The sequence below is a fragment of the Herpailurus yagouaroundi genome, unplaced genomic scaffold (assembly GCF_014898765.1).
Source record: "Herpailurus yagouaroundi ecotype Mexico unplaced genomic scaffold, PumYag 182, whole genome shotgun sequence".
In the NCBI taxonomy this organism is placed as follows: Eukaryota; Metazoa; Chordata; class Mammalia; order Carnivora; family Felidae; genus Herpailurus; species Herpailurus yagouaroundi.
In genome coordinates, this window is record NW_024412413.1 from 26,960,692 (window position 1) to 26,975,565 (window position 14,874).

Consider the following 14,874-nt stretch of genomic DNA (forward strand, 5'->3'; position numbering starts at 1 on the left):
TCCTCCAAACAAACAAAACTAGCCTGTCATGGATCTGCTATGAGGGAGCTCTCTCTCCAGCCTCGGGTTATAAAGTCCACCACTCTGAACACTGACACTAACTCATGCATCACTGCTGAGACGCGGCAGTCACACGAGCCTGGCATCACCTCCTGCCACAGAGTGTTGGCGTTGTGCACGAAGCCCGCGACCAGTTACACATAAGCACGCCAATAAAAAAAAAAGTGCAAAACAAGCAAGAAGACAACTGTCCTCCCTATTTTATTTTTTTGACAATATTTTGTCAAAGGAGATGCTGGACAAAACGAAAAAAGAAAAAATTTCTAAACTTGAATCCAAAATGCTAATTAGAAGAAGGTACTTGTTATTCATGAGATTCTCATCTCAAGTTCAAAAAGTCAAAATGAGAGAGGCGGTTTATCCACATTAAATACACACACACACACACACACACACACACACACACACACACTGCTTTGACTCACAGACCCCTGTAACAGAGCTGTGAATTTGCTGTTTTCCTGCTGGCAGACTTTTTTTAATAGAGAGGAACAAAGCTTCTGCTCATCTTCCCTCTCTTGGGTCACCACAAGTTCACATCAATGTCTCAGAACTTAAGCCTCAGAAGAAAGAATGGCAGCAGTACTCCAGCTCAAGTCAGCTCCAACCTTGACTGCACCTCCTATTTGCCGTGTGGCCTGAGTCTCAGCTTCCTAATCTGTAAAAGAAGGAAAAGGCCCACTTGGTGGAGTTGTGGTGGAAATTAGAAAAGATAATCATGAAGTTCAAGCACAGCATAGCACTCAAGACAACATTATCATCATTCTCCAGGCAGTTGAGGGTTCACAGTTGCTTACTTTCCAGTTACTGAGATTCTTTTTTTTTTCATGTTTACCAATTTTTGAGAGACAGAGAGACAGCATGAATGGGGGTGGTGGGCAGAGAGAGAGGGAGACCCAGAATCCAAAGCAGGCTCCAGGCTCTGAGCTGTCAGCACAGAGCCCGACGTGGGGCTTGAACCCATGGGCTCCGAGATCATGACCTGAGTCGAAGTCAGATGCTTAACCGACTGAGCCACCAGGTGCCCCGAGCTACTGACAGTCTAGTGGGTGTGGAAGAAAACATCACATGAAAAGGAAATCTCACTCACATGTTGCTCACCACCAATGAATGAGACCGGCACAGCTGGGACCTGCCAACAAGGAAACCATTTGTTGGGTTTCTTTTGGTTTGGTTTGGGGGTTTTTAGGTCACATGTTCTTTACTATTTTAGCACTTGGGAAAGGAATACATTTAAAAAATGAAACTAATCAATTCAAATAAGAAATGATATATATATGTGGGAAAGTATTACACTGTATCTGGAAGGAACTGTTGAGAAATGACTCATATCACTGCCTCTGGCTAGGGCACTGAGGGACTAGGAACACAAAGAAGGAATACAAAGGAGACCTTCAGCATTTGTAACCTGTGTACCTGTTGACAGTTCAAAATAAGTAAAATGTGAGATATTAAATCAACACTGAATAAAGTCCTATGTATCATTTAAGGTCCAGCTCAACTTCCACCTTCATTCAACCAAACATTTGAGAGCCAAGCCTATCACCTAGAAGGCCTCTACTGACCTCGTGGCTCTTCCTGCTGGCCTCCCCTTTCTCTGAATGTCCATTCTTCTCATCTCCATCATTTAGCTCCCAATTACATCTCATATACTTATTATCTGGTTCAAGAAAGTCAGGCATAAACTCATACTAAGCGGTGTAAAACTGAGAACTTTTCCCCTAAGGTCAGGAACCAGACAAAGATGTCCACACTCACTGTTATTCAACATAGTACTGGAAGTCCTAGCCACAAAATCAGACAAATAAAAGGCATCCAAATTGGTAAGCAAGAAGTAAAACTCTCACTATTTGCGGATGACATGATACCATACATAAAAAACCCTAAAGATTCCACCTGGCTGTGGATGCTAGAACTGATAAATGAATACAGTAAGGTCACAGGATACAAAATCAATGTACAGAAATCTGTTGCATTTATATACACTAATAATGAAAGAGCAGAAAGTAAAATTAAGAAAATAATCCCATTTAAAATTACACCGAAAACAACAAAATATCTAGGAATAAACTTAACCAAATAGGTTAAGTACTCTGAGAACTATAAAACACTGATAAAAGAAATTCAAGATGACACAAAGAAATGGAAAGACATTCCATGCTCATGAGTTAGAGCTAATATTGTTAAAATGTCTACACTACCCAAAACAAACTACAGATTTAATGCAACCCCTATCGCAATACCAACAGCATTTTTCACAGAACTAGAACAAACAATCCTAAAATTTATATGGAAGCATAAAAGGCCTCAAATAGCCAAAGCTATCTTGAAAAAACAAAACAGGGGCGCCTGGGTGGCTCAGTCGGTTGGGCGTCCGACTTCAGCTCAGGTCACGATCTCGCGGTCCGTGAGTTCGAGCCCCGTGTCGGGCTCTGGGCTGATGGCTCAGAGCCTGGAGCCTGTCTCCAGTTCTGTGTCTCCCTCTCTCTCTGCCCCTCCCCCATTCATGCTCTGTCTCTCTCTGTCCCAAAAATAAATAAACGTTGAAAAAAAATTAAAAACAAAAAAAAGAAAAAACAAAACAGAACAGAACAAAACAAAACTGGAGGTAGGTATCACAATTCGAAATTTCAAGTTATATTACAAAGCAGTAATAATTAAAATAGTATGGTGCTGGCATAAAAATAGACACACAGATCAACAGAATAGAACAGAAAACTCAGAAACAAACCCACAATGATATGGTCAATTAATCCTTAACAAAGGAGGAATGAATACACAAGGAAAAAAGACAGTCTCTTCAACAAATGGTGCTGGGAAAAGGGTTAGTATCCAAAATGTATAAAGAATGGATACAACTCAATACCCCAAAAAAACAAATAATCCAATGTAAAAATGGGCAGAAGACACAAATAGTTATTTCCCCAAAGAAGACATACAGACACATGAAAAGATGCTCAACATCACTCATCATCAGGGATATGCAAATAAAAACTACAAGAGATATCATCTCATACCTGTCAGAATGGCTAAAATAAAAAACACAAGAAACAACAGGTGTTGGTGAGGATGTGAAGAAAAAGGAGCTCTATCACACTGTTAGTAGGAATGCACACTGGTGCAGCCATTATGGAAAACAGTACGGAGATTCCTCAAAAAATTAAAACTAGAACTACCCTATGATCCAATAATCGCACTACTGAGTGTTTACCAAAAAAATACAAAAACACTAATTAAAAGGGACACATGTACCCCTAGGCTTACTGCAGCATTATTTACAATAGGCAAACCCAAGTGCCCACTAATAGATTGAAGCAACCCAAGTGCCCACTAATAGATGAGTGGATAAAGAATGTATGTATGTATACACACACACACACACACACACACACACACACACACACCTACACACAATGGAATATTATGCAGCCATAAAAAGGAATAAAATCTTGCCATCTGCAACAACATGGATAGAGCTAGAGTGTATAATGTTAAATGAAATTAAGTCAGTCAGAGAAAGACAAATACCATATGATCTCACTCATGTGGAATTTAAGAAACGAAACAAATGAGCAAAAGAAATAAACGAAACACAAACCAAGAAACAGACTCTTAAGTGTAGAGAACAAACTGATAGTTACCAGAGGGGAGATGGGTGAAATAGGTGATGAAGATTAAAGAGTAGACTTACCATGATGAAATAAAGTAAAATGGAAAAAAAATGAAAAAAAAAGATAATTGAATGGAAATGCACATAGGTCTTGACCCATGCCCAGATGCATCATTCTGGAATCACTGAGTGCAAACCCCAAAACAGGAGAGCCACAGACTCTCACCTGACTGGCTCCTGTGGGGGGGGGAGGGAGGGAGGGAGGGAGGGAGGAAGGAAGGAAGGAAGGAAGGAAGGAAGGAAGGAAGGAAGGAAGGAAGGAACAAAGGCAGGCAAGTACACAGGCAGGCATAGTTCTCCAATAGACTGCAAATCCCTTAAAAGCAAGGAACAAGACCTCTTCTTTATTGCTCTCAGCCTTAACCCAGAAATGACGGCAATAAATATTTGTTAATGGCTTGCCTAACATAAGCCAGAGAGTAGTAGTTACAACTGATCACACCATCTTCAAATTTCTTTATTCAGTTATATGATGGAACCCAGAAGAGGCAGACTATCACTTCAAAGACTACGAGTCCTTTCTTGAGCTAAAAAAAAAAAAAAAAAAAAAAAAAAAGCTTTAAGTTATTAACCTTTTCAAATTTATTTTAAGCTTATTGGTCTTTTACTTTCTGCTGAGTTGGATCTTTGTTCTAGGTTTTTATTGCAGTAGGGTAGTGCTTCCTTTAATATTAGGAAGAAAGAGCACAGAAGATGGAAGGAAAGCAAAGCTCATCCTCCAAAAAGACACTGTAATTTTTTGAGTTCACAGTATTTATCTGCCACTCCTTTATATGAAAATGCGACAGAATTTTTCTGAAAATCAACAAGAAATACATCAGGACCCAAAGCATACTGAGCAACAGAGAATTAAAATTGGGGAAATTACTGAGAATTTTTCCTCTGTTCCTATTTGTCACAAAATGGAACCAGTGCTCTTAAGCCCAGTTTGGTCCCATAGTGAATTTTGCTGAAAATATGCAAGTCCACACTAGGCGGTACAACCCGACAGTGCAGTAATGGAGGCATGAACCTGAAGAGTTGTAGCAAGTCAAGGCGTGTCATACGAGCTATGTCCTACAGGAGCAGATGGAGTTGCCAGAGGACAAAGGGAAGGGGATCACAATCCAGGCCAACTTCCCTCTCCCTGCCCCACCAAACCTGCCCTTCCTTCACTGCCCCGACTCAAACAGCCACTCCACCAACCCAACTGTTCGGGCCCCAAACTGGGAGTGGCCCCTTGACCTCTCTCATAGCCCCACACCCCACTTCCTGAAAGCAACCATTTCTCACAGTCACCTCCCATGCTGCCTTAGTTCAAGCCACCATCATCTCTTGCCCAGGACATGACTAGAACCCCCTAAGTCATCTTCCTGATGACACCCTTCATCTCTTTCCTCCCTTCACACTACACACAACCCCAAAGTGATCTTTTAAAGAATGACAACCTGATGATACCACTCTCCTCCACACACTCTCCAGGACAATCGGAATAAATCCAAACTCACATTAGAGTTGCCCAGGGAGTTTTTTTTTAAAAATGCTGACGGCTGAATCTCACCACATAGATTCTGAGCCAGCTGCGGGACCACAACTGTGCAGCCAGGGTTAACACGCTGCCGACCTGCCCCATCTCATCTCCCGCCACTTCTCACCTCGCTCCCTGAACCCCAAACACAGCAGCCTCCTCTCCCTTTCTCATACGCGCGGCTCAGCCTTACGGCCTCTGCACCGCAGGCCCATCTGTTGGGACCAATCTTCCTCTTGCTCATTACTTAGTTTTCAGCTCAACTGTCCTTGGGGGGGCTTCCCGACCCTGGCAAAAGCCACCCATCACAGTGCATGGTATCCCCACATCCTCACTAAAGACACCAGAAGAAAACAGCAAGTCACATGGAAAGTAGGGAACCCCCTCACACTCGCCCCAGATAAACAGCACCTGCAACAGGGCTGGTGCTCAGAGGATGCTTGCTGAATTAATGAATAAACAAACAAACCAGCCAAGACATGGATGCTCAAATGTAAGTTCCTACTAAGGAGCTACCATCCTACATCTGGGCTCTGGTTCGACCCGCTGTAAGTGGTGAGATATTAAGTGCTAGCGACTACGGAGTAGAGGAGAAGTCTATAGACTCTCAGACATCTCATGTTTTAAAAACAGACAATAAGAACTGCTAGTCTTAGGTTAATTTCTCTACAAACGTGAGAACTAGAAGACTTCTCACAGCAAATAAAAAATGCCTAAACAAATAATCTTCTAGATGTATTAGCCAAACTCCTAAAAGTGTGGCCTGGTATCCAAGACCTTCTATTATAAGGCAGACCTTCCCTTACATGCACTCTCCCCTCCAGTCATATTAAGTTGGCCCTTTTCCAAACTCACCTCACGCCTCTCACCCTCCATACCTTCATCATCCTACCTCTGGCTCTAGAAATTCCCTTCTCTCCAAATCTCCATTTGTCCAAACTCCAACCATTCTTACAAGTCCATATAAAATATCATGTCCACAACATACTTCTCAATCACCTAAGTCCTCAATACTCCATTTTGTCCCTTGTGGTATAGATTATATTGTGGTTTCCATGCTTCCACTCTGGCCCCCTAAAATATATTCTCTATACATCAAACAGATCGGACTTTAAAAGACAAATTCCCACCAAGCACTCTCTTTTGGTGGCTCTCCAGTGTACCTACAACCCCAACTCCTTATGGCTCCAGGCCCACCTCCCTCTTGGATCTCATCTTGGACACTCCTACCTTGCTCACTCCAGCCACCCTGACTGTTGCCAGTTCTGCAGAGTGGCCCGTTCTTCCCCTCAGGGCACTTTCCCCTTTGTATTTACTTCTCCCTCTGACCAGGACACTCCTCTTGGCTCTTCCCAAGACTGGCTTCCTCTCATCCTTCAGACGTCTCCTGAAATAGCCCTCCTCAAGGAGCCTGCCCAGTCCTCCCTAGGAAGGAAACTTCCCCCCTCCGCTGTCTGTCACTGCAAAGAGTATTTGTTTCCTTCACAGCCCTTTGTACAACCTGTAATTCTTTACTATTTACGGGCTTGTTTCCTGTCTCTCCATTAGCATATAAGCTTCTAGGAGACGATGATCATGCATATATTGTCACCACTATTACACTGTTCCCTCAGTTCCTGGCAGGCAGGATGCCTGGTATATGGGGGGTGGGGGAGGGGTGTCAATGAATGAATGAATGAACCATGAATGCAAAAAAAAATCATGCCTAATTATTAGCCTCCACAAGTAGATGAAGTCATTTTTCTCAGAACACCACAGAACTTTGTTTTCTATCTCTCGAGTAGAATTATTCTCACTGAGTACCTCGTACAGTTATTTGTGTGTGAATTTGTTATCAACCAAGCTAGATTTGTTCTTAATCATCTTTGTTTTCACCACAGCACCATCCATATTAAGCTCAAAAAAGAAGGATAAAAGGAAGATCAGGAGAGAGGAAACGAGGAAGAAGAGAGAAAACAAAGGAGAGGATGAAAGGGAAGGAAATCAGAAATCATAAGAGATAAGGAAGGAAGGAAGGGATGATAGGGAACACGAATATAACACATAGATTAGTAAGGTGATGGTTTGCTTCTAACTGTCATTTTTTGGCCAACATTTCTGTATTTTTCCCTAGCCTCTTTTCTACCTTCTTTCCATTTCAACTGAACATCCTCCCATACCCTTGTGCTGCTTTCACCTTGGGGCCTAGATGGACGAGCGACTCTCATTCTCCACTTCTTTCGCGGGGGGGGGGGGGCCTGTTAGCCGGTTATATCTGCAATCAGCACACTGACTTTGCAAGGCCAACAAGGGTGGCTGCCACTCCCAGCATCCGGCATCTGGGGGAGTAACTAACAAGGCAGTCTGCTCCAGGTCAAAGTTTATTTTGAAAAGAGTAGACTACCAACAATTTCCATTCCTGGAAACCAAATGAACAGTCTTCGTTGTTCTCACATTTTCCTTTGGCCACTTCTTTCTATCTGCGTGGAGTCGAGCTGCGTGTTTTCCTGTACTTCCTGTTGTTTGTTTTTCTGGGATCAGACGGAGGGAGGGTGCCTGTGAATGTATCGTACCAAAGGGATTTTTCAGTAGGTTCATAAAAGAGAAAATCATGGTTAACAAGTTCCTTCCTTGGCTATAGTAAAAGAGGTGGTGATGAGGCGAGCAGTGGGGCGGAGGAAAAGGAAGAACGAGATGAGGAAAGGCTCTCAGTGGGCAAAGTGCAAGCTAAGCTGGAAACAGAAATGATTTCAAAACAGCCAAACAGTATTCTCTGGTGATTAACATGAAAGATGAAGAGCTTCAGAAAGCAAATAGTGGAGTTAGTTTTTCATCTAAAGAACCCAAGAGGAATTTTTCCCTTTATCAAGTACCTCAGCAAAGAAATAGGGAAGATGTTTGTAAATGTTCAGAAAAGCTAGGTAAAGGTTTTATTGTTATTCCTTCATCTATGCAATTCTGTTTAACTGTGAAAGATTTTTTTCTCTTCTTGTGCAATACTCCCCATTCCCTGTGCCCCCCCCCAACTCCTAGGCAAGATTATATCAACAATTATTATTTCTTTGGTTTTTTTCCATTCCAGTTACATCATGTGCAGTAAAAGTAAACATACTTATAACACTGCATGTTGTGTAACACAATACAGTTCTGCATTTTGCTAGTCCTCAAAACTTAAAAAGTAATAAACACTCTGCACTCCCATAAAATTAAATGCCTTGGTATTTCAAGTTCTTAGTATAATGTTTCTTAGCCCTTGCATTCCCAGAAACCTGTAAGGATAGCTCAGAAGAAACAACTATAAAAGCACAACAAATAATGGCTGTAAAACGATTATGAGAACTTATCTGATTTCATAAGAGTGAGCTGTGAACAGTCCCAGCCTAAAGGTTCCATACTTTTCTTTCTTATAATAAAATAGTATAAGAAGATTGGATACTTAAGCTGTGTACTCCCAGGATCTTAATGAAGCTTTTGAATATAAATTGATATACAGTGGTATCACATCAAAATCTGCCAAATCTCAAATTAATGATAAATCAGGTAAATCAAACTAAAAACAAATCAAACAATTTGAGTAATGCCAAATGTAAAACCCCCAACTGTATCTAAAACTCTGAAACACTGAGGCGATCTTATTTTATTTAGAAATGTCATGAACTATAAAAGAACCACAAAAATTTTAACTAGAAGAAATGAATCAAATTGTAAATTATATTCCTGAGTATCCTGTGAGAGATATTTCAGTCACTGAGTTGAAGATTTGTGTTCACTTCCTGAAAAATTGTGGAGTTTCTAGAAAAGCCTCCAAATTATCTTTCTTTGGTAAATTATATAACAAGAATCGCAAGGGGCAATAAAATCTCATGTTTATTGCTAAACATACATTCTGACAACTCTTTAGAACCAAATTCTAATTTCTCATCTCAGACACCTGGATTGCTTGCCCACAGGGTAGGGACTGGTCTTCATTCTTCATTCCTTATTGGTAATGCACCTTTCAGAGCAAACCAACCATGGTCCTAACAGTAGCAATGAGGACTAACTGATACACTTGACTCCTTAGCAAACACCAGTGTGGGGTATGAACACACATTACTAAACTCTAATAATAGGAGCGATGGACCGTATAATCTGTTCTACCTCAATTACATACTGAGTCCAACCACCCTTTACTACCTGTACCACTTCTGCACCTGCCCAAGTCACCATCTTCCCTCACTTGGACAACTGCCACAGCCTCTTGACTGGCCTCTTTGCTCCTTCCTGATCCTCAACAACCCATTTCTCCACTCCAAAGCCAGAAGAACCTTTCAAAACTATCTACTAGAACATGACACTCAGTGCGCCTGGGTGGCTCACTTGGTTATGCGTTCGACTCTTGGTTTCAGACCATGATCTCACGGTTGTGAGATCAAGCCTCACATCAGGCTCCGTGCTGGGCATGGGCCCCGCTTGGGATTCTCTCTCTCTCTCTCTCTCTCTCTCTCTCTCTCTCTGTCTCTCTCCCTCTCTCTCTCTGTCTCTGCCCCTTCCCTGCTTGCATGTGTGTCCATGTGCACATGCTCTCGCACTCTCTCAAAATAAATAAATAAATAAACATTTTAAAAAATCCTACTTCCTGCACATTTTCTCTTCCCTTCTTCCTCCTCCTTATCCTTCTTTTCCCGTAGAAACAGACGGGGTGAACAACATCCTATGGTTGTTTTCTCCTTTTCAGGCTCTGATGAGAATGGGGCTAAGAGAGCTGGCCCCTAAAATTGGCACATTCTTAGTAGTGATATTACTGGAGTCATTAACACCTCACTTACCCAGAAGCCACATGTCTGATGAGCCAAACTTTCTAAAACACTACTGGAGAAGAACCAGAAATTATAGAAATGGGAAAGAAGACTCAGAGATATCACAAAGTCTTCACATCAAAGTTCCCTCATATTTGGGTGCCTGGATGGCTCAGTCTGTTGAGCATCTGACTTCGGCTCAGGTCATGATCTCACGGTTCCTAAGCTGGAGCCCCACGATGGACTCTGTACTGACAGCTCAGAGCCTGGAGTCTGCTTCGGATTCTGTGTCTCCCTCTGTCTCTGCCCCTCCCCTGCTTTGTGCCCTGTCTCTGTCTCTCTCTCTCAAAAATAAAAGGTAAAAAAAAAAAAATTTTTAAGTTCCCTCATATTTTAGACAAACCTAATAACCCCAGGCATCCCTTTTCCTACATATAACCAGAGAGAATATATTGTTGAGGATGGAGCTCTTGAGGCAGGCACACGGCAGTATCAGAAAGTGAACACTAATAGCCTGCCAGAGAGGAGATAACAAAACTATGAAAAATAAACATGAGAATTTAAAAAACCAAATGATAATATACGGTATTCAGTGTAATGGAAAAACTCCACCTGGAGTAAACCCTAAGTGTATCACTATTTACAGCACAGTATTTCCAAAATGATCCTGAAATAACAGGAAGACGTTAGATGGTATTCCAAATATTTTCTTAGGAAGATGAAGAAATGCACAATATGTTTTAGTAAATTTTCCAATAAAATGGTTGCAACGGTTTTAAGAGATGCTGTTTAAAAGGTTATAATTCATTTATCCCTTAGACGAAAAATTCACTCTTCTGTGACAATGGTAATAACATGAATAAAATATTGACTGGCAAAGAAATTACTCTTGTTTAAGTTGAGTTCCCCTGCCAGTGGTGTGCTTATCTCAAGAGGGCACTCAAGGCTTCTCCCGTGCCGGTGTGCCAGAGGAGGGGCATCCCAGTACAGATGAACACCAGGAGGCTATGAGTTCTCAACAGCTTGAAAGCTCCCCGGATACCTGACAAGCTAAGAGGTTGAGGTTCTATGCCTGTCTGGCATGTTTTCATCAGCTTTTCCCCATTGGACTCATTTCCTCTTTGGTTTTTCCTCCCTCTTCCATCCTGTATACAGAAGCTGCCTCCTACCTGGGAAGACTCAGCCGTTCTGCATTCAAAAAATATTTATTAAGTACCTATTACAGATCAGGCCTTGTTTTAGATGCTGGGGATACGGCAGTAAACCACGAAGGCCCCACAATGAGTAGCTGATGCCAGCTCTGTCCTAGGCCTTCATTGCCATGTAGGGTACGGGATGAAATTAGGACACAGAGGAGGGACCTTCCAAATCAAAAGGAGATAAAAGCCTGCACAGAGGAAATGCTGGACTTCTCTGAAATGTGGCCTCCTAAGCCCACCACTCTCTTGTGAGGGATAAGGCCACATTCAGGAGCTGTATCCATTTACCATCAGATAGAGTCTTTGTCCTGACTGGTTAGCATACATCTTTTACCCAAGATAAGAAAAGCTACAGACCTTAGTACATGTCTGTGTCCAAATGTTCCATGTCTGCTAACCCACGAATCCACAGGGGACTCTGGCTCTCACAGTCTAAACTCACAGAGTTAATGTGACCAGTCTATTTTTCCTTAAGACTTAACAGGAGATACGGTCTTAGTAGTTGGCAAAACAAGGTATCAAAATTCCTCAGTGATCACTATCACAATCTAATATCCCTGCCTTTAATGTTAACATGGATGATATCCTTTTTTTTTTAATGTTTATTTATTTTTGAGAGAGAGAGAGGCAGACAGACAGAGCACGAGCAGGGGAGGGGCAGAGAGAGAGAGGGAGAGACAGAATCTGAAGCAGGCTCCAGGCTCTGAGTTGTCAGCACAGAGCCTGATGCAGGGCTCAAACTCATGAGCTATGAGATCATGACCAGAGCCGAAGTCGGCCACTTAACCAACTGAGCACCCCAACATGGCTGATATCCTTATCTAGCAAGTCTAAATAGAAAGACTTTGAACCCAAAGGACCTCTACATTATGACTTAACTAGATAGTCGCCATCCCCAGTCCTTCATGCTAACTATACTTTGGAATGCCACCTGGAAACTGTCAGCAAAAGCCCTGCCTTACCCTCCCCTGTAGTTCAGGGGGAATAAGGGCCTAGGAAAAGTTACGGCCCACACTTAGCAAGTAAAGATGCTTTCAAGAGTTCCTCAGCATAGGGCAAGCAGTTACTTGCCTGTTCCTCTCCTGCAACCTTCTGAAGGCAAAACTATCCTCCACTTCCTGCTTTTTCACTACCTTCTCCAGAGTCAGGTGCCTACGTGGACTCTACTGTTGTCAGACAGTCAGAAGTTCCTGCTTTGTTGCTATACCTCTTTGGATAGAACTCCTGAGATTAATAGTAACCATAGTTTTTATACAAATATACAAAATGATTCTATCAGTGGAAACTGAAAACAGCAACTAGATATGGGTATACTTTATAAAAAAAAAAAAACAAGCTTTTTTGTTAATTTGTGGGTAAAAGGATCTCAGTTTTAGGATTTAAAACGTCAAGCCTTAAAAAACTGTTTTAAAACACAGAAGTCTTTTTGTGATAGCCGGCCTGCAAAACGACCCAATAATTCTTGCCTCCTAATATTTACACCCCTTTGTAAGTCTCCCATCCCACCCTACTCAGGGTGAACTGTGTAACCAATAAGATATTCCTGAAACAACAGAGGAGTGTGACTTCCAAGAGTAAGTCATAAAAAAACATTCTGGCTTTCACCTTGCTCTGTGAGACTATTCGCTCTGGGGGAGGCTGGCCTCCAGGCTGTGAGGATACTCAAGCAGCTCAGGAAGGAGCTCAGATGGGAAGGAAGGAAGACCTGCCAACACCCAGCCCCATGTGAGTTGTGTGTCAGTAAGCCCATTGACAGTGATAGCATGGGCAAGAAAGGCATCCCCTGGGCCCAATTACTTGTGGTGAACCCTGATCAAAGCCAACGTTCTGGCTGGACCAGCCCTTGTGGTTCTCATGACTGCAGGATACACACTTCAGCAAACTATCAGGGAACTTTGAAGAATAAGATTCTTTACTCACAAGCCCTGGAGGATATCCGACACACCCAATGGCCACACACCAAGATGGCAGGTAGAGAGGAAGGAAGAAGAGCCTGAGGCTCTGCCTTTATCGGGTCTAAGGGCTGGGTGCCTAGGAGTTCATGGCTTCACTCCTTATTGGCAAATTTAAAGCATTAAGGCATGAGAAGGGAGAAGCAGAGTCACCCAAGTGGTCAGCTATCCAGGTTACCAGGGGCTTTCTAAAAGGGGAATTTCATGGATGGGGGCAGCCTGGCTCCTTATCTAGTTGTTTTGCTAGTAGCTGTGTTACACAGCTAGAAATACGTTTATTCAAGATGGATGTCTTTGAAGTAAATGCCTCAGCAATGAAAAACATAATGCCAGGCACTTACATCACAATAAAAAAGCCTAATGCTGGACACTCACGCTACGTGAGTGGACCATCTGGGAAGTGTATTCTCCAGAAGCATGCCAGCCTTCACATCACTCAAGTCCCAGTTGACATATTGAGATGTCATGAGAGATCCCAAGCCAGAGCTTCAGCTAAGGCCCTTCTAAATCCCTGACTAAAAGAAAATGTGTGAGATAATAAACGCTTACTGTTAGCTGCTGCTAAATTTGGGGGTAGTTTGTTATGCAGCAACAGATAACTAATATAAAACTTTATAGTGTGAAGTTTCCAGCTGACAAATGAACCATTCGATGTTAACTATCAATTCATACCAGATCCAGCTACTACATACATTTGAATAAACAATACACATACACCTGTAGTCAACAGCAGGAACTCAAAAGTCAGACGAATTGGGTTCAAAGGTATGTTCTACACTGTGTGACCCGAGACAAGTTATTCATCTGTCCAATCTTATAAAATGGGGATGATAATAACAGTACCTGTCTCATAAGATTGTTGTGAGTAATCCTAGTAAAGAACTATGTCAGGAATGTAGTAAGTGCTCAATAAATGCTACTTACTAAGATTATGAGTAAATGAAGTTATTCTTTTTAAAAGGGTAAAAATGACAGTAGAATGAATTGGGAAAACACATTCACTTGGCTGCTTATTCTTTTTTTGGCTTCTGCAACATATAGGAAAGGGGGAAAAAGGAGCCAAGAGACCAGAGAAGGCAAACAAGATTTGGATTAATAAGCCTTAATCACATCTAACCAGGGAAAAGGAGGGTGACCATATAGTTTGCCATAAAAACAGGGATAACTCTGAGAGTGAAAAGGAACCCTACTCAGAATGGTATTGGCATAAAATAGGACGGTCCCTAACAAAGCAGGTACGTAAACATCCTTCAGTGACTACAGTGTGGGAAATAAAACAAAAACTGTTGAAGATGAGAATAAAGCTCTGGAAAGGAGATTCAAATTCCAGAGCTATCCTGAGAGGAGCAGTCAAAAGTAAAAATTTAGAGCCAAGCATGTAAATAAAGCATTATGCTAGAGCCTTGACTGAGATCAGTTCTAAGATTCCTTTGAGCAGCGATGGAGAAGTTAAGAGTTTACCAAGAGGTACCAAATAAATGTTTTACGCCCTTAGTTTTTCTCTCACTGTATCATATGTTCAAATAAAGAGTCAATCTTCCTTAGGTTTTTAGTGGGGCAGAACACATACTAATGTAGGTTTCAGTTAATAGCGACTTTAAGTGAACTTCCAGTTTCGACAAAGAGGACAGGAAAACAGCATCAGGTCCTGACAGCTTGCCTTCATTGTCGGTAAAGAACCCTTGAAGAAATTGGGGCGCCTGGGTGGCGCAGTCGGTTAAGCGGCCGA

At 42.0% G+C, this 14,874-nt stretch overlaps 1 protein-coding gene across 2 annotated transcripts in view; it reads right to left on the reverse strand.

The window, feature by feature from the left end:
• CRADD (CARD and death domain containing adaptor protein) overlaps nucleotides 1-14,874 on the reverse strand; it is a 178,220-nt gene that overhangs the window by 103,098 nt on the left and 60,248 nt on the right. The gene's annotated exons all lie outside the window — the stretch shown is intronic.